The sequence below is a fragment of the Eurosta solidaginis genome, chromosome 2 (genome assembly GCF_040869045.1).
Source record: "Eurosta solidaginis isolate ZX-2024a chromosome 2, ASM4086904v1, whole genome shotgun sequence".
Classification (NCBI taxonomy): Eukaryota; Metazoa; Arthropoda; class Insecta; order Diptera; family Tephritidae; genus Eurosta; species Eurosta solidaginis.
Genome location: NC_090320.1, coordinates 13,096,213 through 13,112,440, shown reverse-complemented (window position 1 = coordinate 13,112,440; position 16,228 = coordinate 13,096,213). Strand labels below are relative to the sequence as shown.

Below are 16,228 nucleotides of genomic sequence, written 5' to 3'. Positions count from 1 at the left end.
CTGCATGCTAGCCTATTCATTGACAATGGGTACCTCGAAATGGCGCCCGAGCAAGTACACTGATATGCGATTTGAAAATAATCGATATCACGGTTTCGATAAGAAAGCTGCTGAACCACAAAGCGCTATTCGCGCCCACTTTTTAACTTTTTATGTTGATGTTCGGTTACCAACTATCTCTGGTGTGTGAGGCAGCATTCCGACCAGCATTTTTCCTCGTTTCCAACTCCACGCAGCTAGTACGTTGCTACTCGTACCCGTATGACTTACGGGGCAAGATCACCGCATACTTCTAACATTGTCATGGTTTCTCTGTTTTGGATAGCGCTCTATTTAAGTACATCACTTACCACTTCCAGTTATCCCAGAAAGCGCGATACAGTATTCGTGTATTAGTGGTGATATCGATCGGTGTATTACAGGTACGAGGGACTTGAATGAAAGATGTCACATATTTTCAATTACCAAGAACCTTGTCCGACAAAGACCAGCAGCTGTGTATATTATGTTTATTTAGGGCGAATTTTAGAGCCTTGCTTTCCGTTTACCAAGCAACTAACCAACAATGCTTCTGGCGCGCAGGTTACTTCCACTAAAAATCCATTTCACCAATTTTACTTTACCTCTTCGAAAATCTCTCCTCCTTATCTACCCGCACACAAGTCGCGTACGTCTATCCTTATCTTTGCTTGCAATCACATTGCACAGTTGTCACCTTTCTTTTGTAGCCGCCTCTTAACCTCCATTGAATTGTTTGAAAAGGTAATGTTCTTTTCCTCTTTATTCGCGCTTTAGATTTTTCCTTCAACTCATTACCATTGAGGTTGTTGTTATTGTTAATATTGTGCTGTAATTATTATTGCTTCTGGATTGGCATTGCAGCCACCGTGACTTCACTCAGAAGTCAGCTCAAACTCCTCATTTTTTTATGTTTCATTTTTTATTGCCGTTCAATTTCTGATTGCTTCTGGCTTTATATTTCTGGTTTCTGCTCTATATGCATTTGACTTGTTTCCTTGTTGTTAATTTTTAACTCTTTTTGTATGACAATCTTTTACCAAGCAAATGTTTTCTCGGCATTGAATTGTTCAACAATCAGTTTACATATCTTTTTGACGCCAAGACTTTTTCAATTGTCAGAATTGCTTTTACAACTTCTAGCATAGATTATACGCAAATTTTGCGACTGGATTGTCACGCTTTTAATCTGTATTGTCATATACCAATGTATGTACATATGTATATCGAGAATGTGTTAAAGAACAGGGTGCTTTTATAGGAAACCTGCATTACGCAACTTTATGAAACAGCTGGTCTAGAACTATTTTTGAATCCATGCTGTTCACGCATCACGTTAGCGCACCACGTCAAGTCTTTCTCTACCTGCTTTCCTTAGCTCAGTGGAATTCATCCCTTTCATCTCTGCGTGAAGCTCATACACCCCATTATTTTAATTCCCTTTGGCACACACCGTTGGCATCAAAGGAATAACTGTAAGTCTTCCGGAGAGCTTTTCTCTAGTATGCAGCATCGGCCATACCATCTTTTCTCGGCACCGTCAACGATTTCGGAGCATACTGCAGGAAATGTATATTCATAGATTTATAGAGTGTGATCTTTGTTTGTCTATGACGAAAAAAGGTCATAAAACCTTCTTTCGCTGGAGGACTTGGCTTGCGAATTGCCTACCAATATCAAAGTAACAGTTTTTAACAACAGGGATTGTGATAGGTGATAGGATATGTGGGTAGTGCGAGCTTCAGGAAGAAACGGTTGAGCACGTTCTGTGTTCGTATTTTGCGCTCGCCAGGTAAAGGCTCCAGCTATTAAGGGCGGCAGAGTTGCCAGATCTCGAGGTAGCAATTAAGCTAGGTCCTAAAAAGCTTCTGGTATTTTTCATGAGAACTGTGTTATTCTATAACATAAGTCCTGGCACCTGATCTGTGTTCTTCGTTTGATCGTCCAACAAATTCTGGTAACACTATAGACATATTCAGTCTATGTGAGATCTTTATTGGCCGGCCAGTTCAACCTAACCTAACCCCCTGTATTTTCTGCTCTCTCCTTCTATCTATATCTCTCCATCTCTTTATCTTTCCCTCTTTCTATCTATTTCTCTCTCTATCTCTTCCTCTCTCCATCTGCCCCTCTCTCTACCTCTCCCAATTTCTATCTCTTTATCGCTATCCTTATCTTTACATCTCCCTAGCTTCCGCTCTCTGCCTCCCTTCGCCGTTTTTTCTCCCTCATCTTTCTATCCCTCATTTTCCTCTCTATCTTTCTTAAAGGTCTTTTGTTTATTTCTCCTTCTTTTCTATAACCTCCTTCGCCTCGCTTTCTTTATCCCCATATCCTTCCATTACTCCCTCGCTCACTTTTCTTCATCTCCCATTGCATTCTCCTCTTCTTCATACTGTTCTTATTCTTGTCCCATGTTCTTCATCTTGTAACAGTGCTTCGCCCCATACAACGGCTGCGTTCTTAAGCACCGGATTTTTTCATACTGCTTTCGGTTGTAATTGTTGTTGTTGTTGTTGTTGTAGCGATAAGGACACTCCCCGAAGGCCTTGGGGAATGCTACCGAGTTGATGGTCCTTTGCCGGATGCAGATCCGGTACGTTCCGGGCCCGACCATCTCGGGAACGATTTGTTATGACCACATGCGACCTTCTAGACCATACTGCCCTCCCACCCCTAGTCCATGAGGAGTTCGGGGTCGCCAGAGCCTCGGCTGTTAATGAAACAGGATTCGCCACGGATAGGTGAGGTTGACAATTGGGTTTGGAGAAGCTATGTATTGCACTGGCAGCCTGAAAGGGCTGCGTTAAACAAACCCCTTGAATCCGGTATTTTATTCGCCTCTTATGACAGGCATACTGCTGCAGTGATATCTCCTTATGCCACCGGGAGGTGGGACATCTTCGCTTTCTTTTCTCATCCGCCGTTTTCTTCCCGTGCGTTCCCTCGTCTCCTTCTTCCTTTTACAGACTGTACGTGCACTAAGTACCATGCAGACATGGTTTTGCCGGAAAACTGACATGATATTTTAAAACTTTTCAATACCGATTCCCTCGCTTACTCTCTCTTTTCCATCGTCCCCTCAACATCTACATTTTTCTTTCGTTCTTTTTCATTCATCGTGCTTTCTTCCTTTTGTTTTTATTTTTTAAATTTTCACTTGAATATACCTCTTCTGTTCCTCTTCCTGTATATCCACAACAAATTGTTGCAAAAATATAAGGAATTTTAACTTTTATTTAGCCATGATACCATAAGCTATCTTCAATCAAAGCATAATATTCCCGGGCTTTATCTCCTTCTTTCCTTCATTCTTTGAAATTACCCCCATCGTCCCACTAAAGTTTTATGGTTTTAAAGGACACATTGTTATACCATTTTAGAGACCTACCTTCAAAACCCAAGTGCACTGTTAAGATATACATAAATAATTCTCGACTTATATATATGTGCAAAAATTTAAACTACTTATTAACATATTTTTTTCGTTTCTTTCATACGCATTCACACGCGTTTGTAATTCTCAACCAGCCTATGAAATATTCTAAGGAAATACGTAGCTAAGGTTTATTGCTTCTAATAAGTGCTTTTTATAGCAAAATGAGTTGACTCACTAGCAATGAATCGCCAAACGCACTCGGACAACATCTTTATCGTTATTTGAGCTTTCAAGAACTATAGCTTTGCAAAATGATTCATAATTTGGACCCCTTTGAAGATTGTTGTAATTATTTTTCGGTCTCTTTTTTGCATATAGAATTAAATGACTTCGCGCTTACCTCATAAATACTTTTGTTCTTGACAAATTGCAATTACCTGAAAGCAAAAAGAAAATAATTCTATTATAAAAAAAATACCAGAAAAGCTTAAATAAAAAAACATTGCAGTAGAAATATAAACAGAGTATATATATCAATTGCGCTCCACCTTTATATTTTTACTTCTAATAAATATTTATAAATTATACAAAAAAATTTTAAAATCTAAGTTTAGTAAAAATATGTCTTTATATAAGGAGACATTTTTCGGTGATTTTGTCCATTTATATAAAGAAAGTGCTTAAAATCTTTTAATTTTATTTTTATTTTCGCCTTTTTCTACATTTTCTCGGTGTCCTAACCTATTTGTTAAGTTCTACGCTTGTAGCTCAATGAGAACTTACATAAAAATCAATCCCAAAATTCCCTCCGTTCCGTTTGAATTTTCTAAATATCTCAGTCCGTGCGCCCACTTAGCGAAACCCTTTGTATTGTGTCATCGGCTGTCATCGACCTCTGAATTAAGCTCTAAATTTTTAGCCCCTAGCTCATCGAAAAGTTACTTAGAACCCGGTTTCAAATTTCCAAATTATTATCTAATTTTTTCGATCCGTGCGCCACCTAACGGAATATTTTTCTCCTTTTGTTCCCTTGTCACGGTGTCTTAAGCTGTCTCTGAGGTTTCATGTTTGTAGCTCAATGAGAAGTTACTTTAAAATCGATCTCAAAACACCAAATTTCCAAATTATTATCTAAATATTTCGATCCGTGCGCCACCTAACGAAATTTGTTTCTCCTTTTCTCAAACTTTCTCGGCGTCTTATCCTATATGTGAAGTTTAACAGTTGTAGCTCATTGATAACTTACATAAAAATCAATACCAAAATTTACTCCGTTTCGTACAATTTTTCTAAATATCTCATCCCGTGCGCCCCCTAGCGAATCTTTTTGTATCGTGTCATCAGCTGTCATCGACCTCTGAATTAAGTTTGAAATTTCAAGTCTCTGTCTCATCGAAAAGTTACTTAAAAGCTGGTTTAAAAATTCTCAAATTCTTATCTAATTATTTCGATCCGTGCGCCACCTAACGGATTGTTTTTTTCCTTTTGTTGCATTGTCACGGTGTTCGAACCTATGTGTAAAGTTTCACGTTTGTAGCTCAATGGGAAGTTACTTAAAAATCGATCAAAATTTGTATGAAAAGCGGATAAACATTCAACGGACCTAATATAACGGAAGTAAAAACACCTGTTATTTTGAAACAGTGCTAATCAGAATTTTTTATATTGAAGTACAAATCACAATAAAATTATATATACATACATTGAACATTTTTTTTGTATTTAAAAAATAAAAATAAAATTTTTTAAATGTTCAAAAGACTCCAAGGTTTTAATATATCGATTCCTTAAAAAATTTCGTAAATCGCTATATCATCATCAAGAACAATTAAACTTAATTCTCAAAATCCACCACAACTACTTCACTCAGTCATTAATATGGCATTCAGATCATCCCCACAAATCTTATGATGCATGAATTATTACCGGAGTTACAGCTTCGGGATTGTGGTGTAAAACTGACTTAAAAAAGGGTAGAGCCACGCTCATTTCCTAAAAATTTTAATTGAATGTTAGTCCTTATACAATTTTGAACGAGTTCATTTCATTAATATCTAATCTAGGCCGATTCAAAGTTTCAGCAACTGCTCGAGCCTTAACTCAAAAATGGTTGAGACCACGAAAAAGTACTTCAGGCTGGACCTGTAGAGAATTTCACGATGTTCAACTTCGAACTGAGCGCAAAACTTAAGCAAGACATAGGAAGCGAGATATTTGGGAAGTAATAAATTTTGCAATGCCGGGTCTCAAACACCTCAAGACGTGCACATGCGACTTATAATGATTTTTAATACAATTAACATAATGTCGAAATAAAGGCGCGAGTTTCCAAGTCTTATCTCAAATTCCGAAGTCAAACCCTTAAGTGCCTGTGTAATTTTAATTATCTTAAAAAATAAATTTTGAATACAAATTTTTTCCAGTGCCATAATATTTTTATACTCAGTTGAGCAGAGCTCACAGAGTATATTAAGTTTGATTGGATAACGGTTGGTTGTACATATATAAAGGAATCGAGATAGATATAGACTTCCATATATCAAAATAATCAGGATCGAAAAAAAATTCGATTGAGCCATGTCCGTCCGTCCGTCCGTCCGTTAACACGATAACTTGAGTAAATTTTGAGGTATCTTGATGAAATTTGGTATGTAGGTTCCTGAGCACTCATCTCAGATCGCTATTTAAAATGAACGATATCGGACTATAACCACGCCCACTTTTTCGATATCGAAAATTTCGAAAAACCGAAAAAGTGCGATAATTCATTACAAAAGACCGATAAAGCGACGAAACTTGGTAGATGAGTTGAACTTATGACGCAAAATAGAAAATTAGTAAAATTTTGGACAATGGGCGTGGCACCGCCCACTTTTAAAAGAAGGTAATTTAAAACTTTTGCAAGCTGTAAATTGGCAGTCGTTGAAGATATCATGATGAAATTTGGCAGGAACGTTATTCTTATTACTATATGTACGCCTAATAAAAATTAGCAAAATCGGAGAAGGACCACGCCCACTTTAAAAAAAAAAATTTTTTTTAAGTAAAATTTTAACAAAAAATTTAATATCTTTACAGTATATAAGTAAATTATGTCAAGATTCAACTCCAGTAATGATATGGTGCAACAAAATACAAAAATAAAAGAAAATTTAAAAATGGGCGTGGCTCCGCCCTTTTTCATTTAATTTGTCTAGGATACTTTTAACGCCATAAGTCGAACAAAAATTAACCAATCCTTTTGAAATTTGGTAGGGGCATAGATTTTATGGCGTTAACTGTTTTCTGTGAAACTGGTCGAAATCGGTTTATGTCACGCCCAGTTTTTTTACACAGTCGTCCGTCTGTCCTTCCGCATGGCCGTTAACACGATAACTTGAGCAAAAATCGATATATCTTTACTAAACTCAGTTCACGTACTTATCTGAACTCACTTTATCTTGGTATGAAAAATGAACGAAATCCGACTATGACCACGCCTACTTTTTCGATATCGAAAATTACGAAAAATGAAAAAAATGCCATAATTCTATACCAAATACGAAAAAAGGGATGAAATATGGTAAGGTAATTGGATTGTTTTATTGACGCGAAATATAACTGTAGAAAAAACTTTATAAAATGGTTGTGACACCTACCATATTAAGTAGAAGAAAATGAAAAAGTTCTGCAGGGCGAAATAAAAAACCCTTAAAATCTTGGCAGGTATTACATATATAAATAAATTAGCGGTATCCAACAGATGATGTTCTGGGTCACCCTGGTCCACATTTTGGTCGATATCTGGAAAACGCCTTCACATATACAACTACCACCACTCCCTTTTAAAACTCTCATTAATACCTTTAATTTGATACCCATATCGTACAAACTCATTCTAGAGTCACCCCTGGTCCACCTTTATGGCGATATTTCGAAAAGGCGAACACCTATAGAACGAAGGCCCACTCCCTTTTAAAAATACTCATTAACACCTTTCATTTGATACCCATATCGTACAAACAAAGTCAAGAGTCACCCCTGGTCCAGAAAGGCCCACTTCCTCTTAAAATACTCATTAACTCCTTTCGTTTGATACCCATATTGCACAAACGAATTCTAGAGTCACCCCTGGCCCACCTTTATGGCGATATCCCGAAACGGCGTCCACCTATGGAACTAAGGATTACTCCCTTTTAAAATACTCATTAACACCTTTCATTTGATACCCATATCGTACAAACGCATTCTAGAGTCACACCTGGTCCATCTTTATGGCGATATCTCTAAAAGACGTCCACCTATAGAACTAAGGCCCACTCCCTCTTAAAATACTCATTAACTCCTTTCGTTTGATACCCATATTGCACAAACGAATTCTAGAGTCACCCCTGGCCCACCTTTATGGCGATATCTCGAAACGGCGTCCACCTATAGAACTAAGGCCCACTCCCTTTTAAAATACTCATTAACACCTTTCGTTTGATGCCCATATTGTGCAAACAAATTCTAGAGTCACCCCTGGTCCATCTTTACGGCGATATCTCGAAAAGGCGTCCATCTATAGAACTTAGGTCCACGCCCTTTTAAAATACTCATTAATACCTTTCATTTGATACCCATATCGTACAAACGCATTCTAGAGTCAACCCTGATCCACCTTTATGGCTATATCCCTAAATGGCGTCCACCTATAGAACTATGGCCCACTCCCTCATAAAATACTCTTTAATGCCTTTCATTTGATACACATGTCATTCAAACACATTCCAGGGTTTCTCTCGGTTCATTTTCCTACATGGTTATTTTCCCTTATGTTGTCACCATAGCTCTCAACTGAGTATGTAATGTTCGGTTACACCCGAACTTAACCTTCCTTACTTGTTGAATAATTTTTTTGTTGTCAATTTGTTAGTGTAAATTTGTTTTTTATACCGAAGTGATCGTTTATCATATGAAAGTGTTTTTACTTTGCACTGGCATATGAAAATCAAAAATTTCCATATGAATTTTATTTAAATGTGAGGGCATACGGGAGTGCTTTGAATTTTTTTTTGTTATATTCGAAGTGTAAATTTTTATCTGTGCCTATGATTCAGGGCGAAACAAATGCAAAAGTTGAGCAGCTGTGTTTTCAACCTTCGTAAAAAACATTAGAGGCTGACTCCTCGTGAAATAATTTCAATTAAATACTTTAAATGAGTATTCGAAATTCCACCGAAAATGTTTAGCCGTAAAGCCTAATTGTATATTAAAATGCACGTATTTCATTATAAAAATATCTAAAATTGCATAAAAACTTTCAATTGCTGTGCTAAGGTCATTCACTTAAGTACATATGTTCACAAAAATATTATAATTTTATTAGCAAGAAACAATAAAAAGTGCAATGAATTTGCTTAATAATAAAAAACCTTCATAATATTTTCCCTCCCATTGACCTCGTCAGAATGCAAACAAAACGGCGCCTTTTTGCAATTTGATGTGTTGGCACAAAAGTAATTGCATATGAAGATATGCTTGCATGGAGGCATGAATATGTAAGGTATGTATGCATGTATTTGTATGAGAAAGAAAAAAATAACACCGATTTTCTGTTTGTTTTCCTGTATTCAATATTTACATGCGAGCCAGTGCTGGACAATTGTAATTGTAGTTTATGTTTACATGTAGTAATCGTTATTTTTGTTGTTGGTTCAACTATATTAACATAAAAACAAATGCATCAATGTGCAGTCACAGTTGGACGCCCACTAAGCCGTAAAGGCGTTTGTGCTATGGTTAAGTTTTGTAGAAATGATGGATGTATGGAAATATACAGTTGTGTGCCTAAAGTTGCGATGACTATAAAATTCGAAATTATGAAAAGTTTACACACATAAGTTCTCCGCTATCCCTAAGCTTTTCGAAGCAATCGTTACTAATCACCTTACATTTTCGATTTCTACATTGATAGATAGTTCTCAGCAAATCATTCGACAAAGTACGCCACTCATTACTTGTTTATAATCTCGAATTGCTTGGTTTTCAACCTGGCCTAACTCGCTGGATCTCCTCCTATCTTTGCGGTAGAACTCAAAGAGTCATTTTTAAAAACATTTGTTCGAATGTCATCGATGTTTCCTCCGGTGTGCCTCAGGGCAGCCATCTCGGTCATATTCTGTTTTTGATCTTTATAAACGATGTTTCCACAACTATAAAATATTCTAAAATTTTACTGTATGCCGACGACGTAAAACTTTTTAAGTCATACGCGTCGGTTGATGAACGTTCTGTACTCCAGGCGGATTTAAATCGTTTAGTTACTTGGTGTAATGCGAATTTTATGCCTCTCAACATAGAAAAATGTAAATCCATGTGCTTTTCACGTGGGAACATACAGCCAGCTTCCTACACAATTAATGGCCAAACTCTGGAAAGCGTTGATGTTTTTGTCGACTTGGGAGTTACAATGAATTGCAAACTTAGTTTCAACCCTCATATTAATGCCACAGTCAATAAAGCGAGAGGAGTTTTAGCATTTGTGAAAAGATGGGCAAACGATTTTAGTGATCCTTACGTTACAAAAACCCTTTTTACATCATTGGTGAGGCCGATATTAGAATATGGATCGATAATTTGGAATCCGCGTTATCAAGTTCATGTGGATTGACTAGAATCAATTCAAAAACAGTTTTTACTTTTCGCCTTGAGAAATCTTCAATGGGACTCTCCGTATAATCTTCCTTCTTACACTAATCGATTAAAACTAATAAATCTTCCTACCCTTGCAAGTCGTAGAGAAATGCTAGGTGTACTATTTATGGCTATACTTTTAAATGGATCGATTTCAAGCCCATTTCCTTTGAACGAAGTAAACTTGAATGTTCCATGCCGAGTTTCAAGGCATTATAAAACTATAATTCTTAAACAATGCAGAAGCAATTTCCAACTACACGAACCTTTTCTATGTTTGTGTGAAGATTATAACTCTCACTCGAGAATAATTGATGTTTCGGACTCGCCATAAAAAAGACGGTTCTATCTTTTCTTAATAATTAAAAAATTATATTTATACTTTTAATCTATTGTATTTTGTGAATCTATATTTCTCAGCTGATGAGTTTCTCTGTAGCTGAGCGGTTTTAGATCTCGGCACTGCCTCTCAAAGACTCGGTAACAAAAAAAATTATAAATAACACATAAATAAGATTAGGATACAAAAAAAAAGTATGTATTAATTAAAGAAAAAACAAAACAGGATTAGCCTGGTTTCATCGGGCCACTTGAGGGCAGTGCGCTGCCACAACGTCCGAGAAAAAAAAATAAAATAAAAAATAAATAACGGTTGGGAATAGAAAATATAGTATTAAGATAACAGTTTTACAGTATAACAGTTTAATTATAACAGTAATTATATCAGTTTAAGTATAACAGCTTGTGTATACCAGTTTATGGATGCCCGTTTTATTTCAAAAGAAAAGAAATGATGGATGTATGGAAATATACAGTTGTGTGTATAATGTTGTGATGACTATAAAATTCGAAACACACACATAACAGTTTGGAATACAAAATATAATATTAAGATAACAGTTTTACAGTATAACAGTCTAATTATATCAGTTAAATTATATAAATTTAACTATAACATTTTAATTATAACAGTTTACGTATAACAGTTTAAGTATAAATGTTTAAGTATACCCGTTTTATTTCAAAATTTCAACAATTTTACTATAACAGTTTTATGGCCGTACCTTTTTGCAGTAAAACAGCTTAAAAAAATAGGTATGTTTGAATAAGACACAGTTAAGAGATGCAACTGTTTAACAGCTAATTAGTATAACGGAATGCCAGGATTGACATATAACAGTATACTAACTGAACATACGAAGAATTCACGTCTTTATATAACAGTCTAACTGCATATACATATTATATTAAACATGTGTGTAGTATAACAGTATAACGTTATGCAAGCATTAGAGCAAAACAATAAAAAATTGTTATAAATATACTACAGCTTAGCAGTAGAACATCACAGAGTATTACAGTACAAATATATCACATCATATTTGAAGAAAAATACAGCAGGGAACAGCATAACTATATAATAGTTTGGTACAAGAACTGTATAACGATTAAATATAACAGTATAATTATTTAACAGTATAACGCTCTACAAAAGGCAGATTTCACAGCACCAATCTTACAGAAAAGTGTCGGAGCGGATAGTCAACCGAGTCATATATCCGTCTCATTTTAAATACTGGAGAAAGCCTCCAGTTCGTCTATCTTCTCACAGCACCTACCGTTATGTATTGAAGAAGTATTCCGGGAGCTTTGAAGATCACTTTAAAGCAACCATATCGACGCTGTTACTCTACACTTTAAGTTAAGAAAGCAGACAAATTTTAAAATAGACTACATTAGTAATTGTTTTCCAGCCTTTTAGATCTATACGGTGTAAAGTCCTATCCAACTGGCAGTATTTTTTGTCTTTACAGCCCTGAGAGCAATGAGACTACTGAGTCTTTTCTAATTTTTTCGCTAGAATCAGGCTTTAGGCTTTGAGTCAGAAGTGTGAGTAATCGCTTTAGCGCCTTTCCTTAAAGCAGGATAATGAGACGATAAGCCAAAAAGTATGAGGCTTTGAGTCAGAAACTTAATTTCCAGCATTATTTCTCTTCCTGCCTTTGAAGGATGAAATGGTGGAATATATTCAATAGTACTGCCCCCTTCCCTGGAATCAAGATTAGGGTTATGGGTTAGAGGAGAAACTCAGCAACAGTACAACGAAAAGTATTTTGTCTGTCTTATCTTACCAGGCATTGCATCCTGCCCGGCCGACACGCTAATCCAACAATTGTGATCGAGATAAGCAAATGGTGGTCCTCGGAAACGTACAGTTTTGGCTTGGGTGGGTAGAGATATTAGTTGAGTTTGCAGCATGTGAATGTGGCAATGAAAGAGGGTTTTCACATCTTGCGGGTCTTATCACAAACGGAGTATACATTGAGTAAGTCAAAAATCAGTGGGACCTAGACCGTGACCTACATTCTCCATCGTCTATAGCAGTGGTGCACTCGAGAGCTTCGGAAAACTACTCGGCGTTCACTTACATGTCGGGTGAGCGCAGCGACAGAAATTCAGCAAAGCAAGCAGTCAATCAGTTTTTGCTTGTACTTCAAGCAGTAAACATCTCAAAAACCCTCCATGTAAACACACACTACTACAAAAAAATTTACGTTTGTACTCGAAGCTCTGCCGACGTTGTGTACCAGTGATCTATAGGTAAAGTTTGAGCTCCGATGACGTCATTTCCCCTACTGTTCCGTTTTTCGCCAGTGTGCATCACATAGTGTCCTGCTAGACTGTGCCGTAAGATGACTATCCAACTTAACAAAAGTAGCGTTGCAAAACACGTTCTATGAAGAGCGTTAATATCAAGGTGGTAGTGGGCTATATCGCTTACAAGACTACAGGAACTCAAAAAATCGCTCTCGTATTGTTAAATTACTATAATTTTAAGCCCGACAGTGTATTCGCAGTATAGTGGAAAAATCATTTAACAATACTACGACCACCAACTCTTGTTTTGCGTGAACGCAACGCCCAAGCAACAAGTTGCCACTTACTGCATCGTTGTGGTAACCAACAAAAGCCAAGCAGCGGCATAAACACATAACCCATGTACTCAGGTATAAGCGCATGCGCAAATGCAAAGCAGGTTGATCGGTGCAGGCACTAGCGACAAAAGCAAAAAATAAAAAGATACCTTGCCTTGACTACGCCAAATCGCAGTTCGCACTGCACATCGGACGTCAAACACAAAGGAATGCGATTAAAATTGACCGACAGTACAAAATAGAAAAATTTTAAATACAGAAAATTACTTTGTAACAATTTTACATATTTATATTCTGCAGATTTATGTAAATAAAAAAATTTAAAAATATGGAAAAAAACCTTTCAGCTGCAAGAAGTCCAAGAACATTAAACATAACTGCAAAAGTTGACGCATAGATTTCACCAAATACTTTTAAAGGGTGTTTGTTTAGCTAAAGTAGGATTTGGGTACTGGAGGTAGCCTTAAACGGTTATCGTCATCATAACAATCACTGTAGACGTAGGTGGAAACTGCAACCTAACCGAAACCAAAGCCAAAGCTTTAACCGTAGGCGTAAACATACCCGGACTGGCCATCTTAACCATTGGCGTAACCGTAACCGCAGCCATAACCGTATGCATACCGTATTCATAGCCGTAACCGCAAGCGAAACAGTAACTATAAACCTGTTTGTGTAAATTTCATCCCACGCTCCAACCTCCATCTCCCACAAATCCATTAAAATAAGGGTTTCATTCGATTGTTTCTAAAGAACTTCCAAGAACAAAGGCTCAACTCCGTCGCAGAAGGTTATGATGCAAAATAAAAGCCAATAACTCAAATACATCAAGATCAGCTTTCCGATTGTTTTCTCAAAAACTGTACTAGGTGCCTCTAATGCAACCGACGTCGAGCGAGGTCATCAATTCGTTTAGCTGCTAGTCATCGACGAGTCGCATCTGAGTAAGTAGACCACGAAACTGATGAGATCGTGTTCCCTACCTCAGCATAACTCAAGCCTTGCACGAACTAATGCTGGACCAGATCATGCTTTCAAGTGTTTCGCCATGTTGTCTTTTATATATCGCCCGTACTTGAGAGCGCTGAATGAAGTTAGATTATATCAAATAGTATACCAAAACGAATGCCACTGAATACCTACTGCGCTCTGACAGCTTTGGTGTACTACAAAACAGAGCAGCTTACATGAGGCACCACACGCTATTTTACTTAAGCAGCAAGGGGTAAGACGTTTGACACAGCCCTCAATTGCAGTTTAAGTGCGAGAAGTCGAGCACACATGCCAAAAAAGGTCTCGATTGGGGCCTCTAGAACGCACAAGATCCGCTATAGTCGACCCTTATCTCGAACTTTTTCCTCATTAGAGTCAGTGATTAGTCGTATATGAAGGGACTAAACCAGATACTAAATCCATGGCCTTATAGCGCTACATTTAAAAACGTTTCCACACTTTTGTTATCTATGTGACTCAAAGAAATCCAGATCTGATATATCCGCAGGACAGAAAATGCTCAAATGATCCGTAGGTTCGTTCAATTGTGGCCTTATTATGAATCAAACTATCTAGCAACTCCTAGATGCGAAGTAGTGTGTAGTCTTTCGTTAAAGCTAAGCCAGTTTCTTGGTAAAAGGCTGGGGATTGTCTTCCCATACAGTGCCAGTCACTCACTCTCGTAGAACTTATCACAAATTAAGGGTGGTTAGTTTAGAACCTTGATCTTTCCATGTTATTCTTCACATCTGCCTAATTTGTATGTGACGGGAAAACAATACTCTAAAAGAACACCCTTTTCTTAAAAACCTTCATATCTGGCTGGTACTAGATAAATAGAAATAGTGTTCTGAGGTTATACCGGTATGCATGGTTAATTGGACGGTTTGTTGGCTGTTTGATTGGTAAGTTACCTTAGTTGGCCATTAGCAATATTGCATATTACTGCTGCCATATACCAGAAACTGCAAAAACATGCATGTGTGTATGTGTGAGTATGATCTCGTTTTGTTTGACGGTATTTTTGTATATGGGGTATTCCATCCCATTTCGACCAATTTTAAACCCGACCCCTTTAGATTTGGCTGAAAGTTTTTCTTTTTTTTCTAGCTTACGAAAGACGTTTTTCAGAAGTTTTTCAAATTTTTTCATCCAACTCAAAAAAAGTTATGAATTTAAAAAAAAACACTGTTTTTGTTTTCAAAATGCTATAACTTTTTCAAAAATTGACCGTTTGGGATCTTTTTTTTTTTTTTTAAATTGTTTTTAAATGTACTTTTCGGAAAAAATTCAAAAAAATTTTTAAAGTTTTTTTTTTGTAATTTTTCAGTTTTTCGAGATTTTTCGAATTTCGGCCTTTTTTTTTCTCATAAAAAACTTCAATCAATTCTGCAATCATCCCCACTAATCCCAGAGTGGGCCGAGACTTTTTTTTTTTTTTTTTTAGGGGGGCACAATCTAAAATTTACCTTCCTTTTTACTGTGGCATGTAGCTGTTGTGGCTGCGGCTGCTGCGTTGATGATGGTGGTTGGTGTTGGCGGTATGCTTACGGTGACACAAGACCGTCTCTTTGTGGAACTTGGTATCGGTTTGTGGCGTGAGGTTGAGTGGTTCCAGCAATGTGGGGTTGCTGAAGCAACACTTTGCACAAGCTTAAGACGGAGAGCACTGCTCAAGCGCACAAAAACACACTTTTAAATTTATAAAGAACACTTCTTTTCTTTAATTTGTGAGGGTTTCATACAGTTTACAAATGGGGGTTTTATAACTTGAAGGTTACAGAATTTTGTTATAATTTTATAAATTTTGGTGTCACACACGAATGGAGAAAAATGTCGAGTGTATAAAAAATGATGAAATGTCAAAAACAATAATAAATATATGTATGTGTGTACATAGTCACATCTGTCAACCCATTGTTGGGGTTGCCAAAGAGGTGAAATACGCTTGCGTGTTAGCGTACAATACAAACATTTCAAATCTTAAATTTAATAAAGAATATGTACGTAATATAGGATATTACGTATTTGTACGTGCAAATAATTCAGGATGCGTACTTATACGTAAAAGGTACATATGTATATAAATTCAAAATTCAATATTTAAGTTTTCTAAGACTAATTTCTATTAAATAGAGGCTGTTGGCGACTAAGACAGTCGCTCAAACATTTTTATTTAATTGAAAAAAAAAACTTTAAATTTTTTTGTGTATTTTTTCCGAAAAGTAGTTTTAAATATTTTGAAAAA

General features: G+C 36.6%; 1 protein-coding gene across 7 annotated transcripts in view; it reads right to left on the bottom strand.

Moving 5' to 3' along the window:
• Hr39 (Nuclear hormone receptor FTZ-F1 beta) overlaps positions 1-16,228 on the bottom strand; it is a 106,556-nt gene that overhangs the window by 58,801 nt on the left and 31,527 nt on the right. For 2 of the 7 annotated variants that reach the window (XM_067764465.1, XM_067764468.1), the window contains one exon: positions 3,798-3,834. The exons of the other annotated variants lie outside the window; for them this stretch is intronic. The gene's annotated coding sequence lies outside the window, so the exon portion shown is untranslated. The remainder of the gene's footprint in view (positions 1-3,797; positions 3,835-16,228) is intronic. 7 annotated transcript variants of the gene reach the window in all.